Below are 702 nucleotides of genomic sequence, written 5' to 3' on the forward strand. Positions count from 1 at the left end.
ATAATGATTTAAAATATTTAAATGACACAATACATTGTAAATACTTTCATTAGCTCACGCTGCAGTTATAACCACAACAAGGAAAATTACAATCATATTATATATTTAATCCGAATGAAAAACAATCAACTGACACAAATAATCTTAGATTGATTATTTCATTTTCTTTCTGAAACATTTTTCACTTCAATACATATTATATTATATTTATAACCATATATGTACTTATATCTATTGCTTAATCTGAATTATTTACAATCTTTATATACAATATGTATTTATATAAATTAACTCGAGTAATAAGTGAGAACAAAGTATAAAGCTTTTAAAATATTTAGCTGTTACTTCTGATTATTGAAAACATATTGTATTTTGCTAATCAAAGTTACATAAAATAAACTATGAACTTTGTCACATCCGTTGGAGTATATTTCATTTTAAAACAATCCAACATTTTTCAGAAAACGTCTCAATTTAAAATTACAAACTGAGTTGAGGAAAATGAAATGAAAATTACATAAACACAATGTGTTATAATGATCACACACACATACGTACAATTAATTTAAAGTATTATATAATACATAAAAATATTATGTTACGCTCACAATCTACGAAAGTTGCACATCTATTTTGTTTACAATATTTACACAGATTATATTAAATTAAATAATTATCTATACATGTTTATAGTTTCTGGAA

Source organism: Papilio xuthus, unplaced genomic scaffold (assembly GCF_000836235.2).
Source record: "Papilio xuthus unplaced genomic scaffold, Pxut_1.1 DF829660.1, whole genome shotgun sequence".
In the NCBI taxonomy this organism is placed as follows: Eukaryota; Metazoa; Arthropoda; class Insecta; order Lepidoptera; family Papilionidae; genus Papilio; species Papilio xuthus.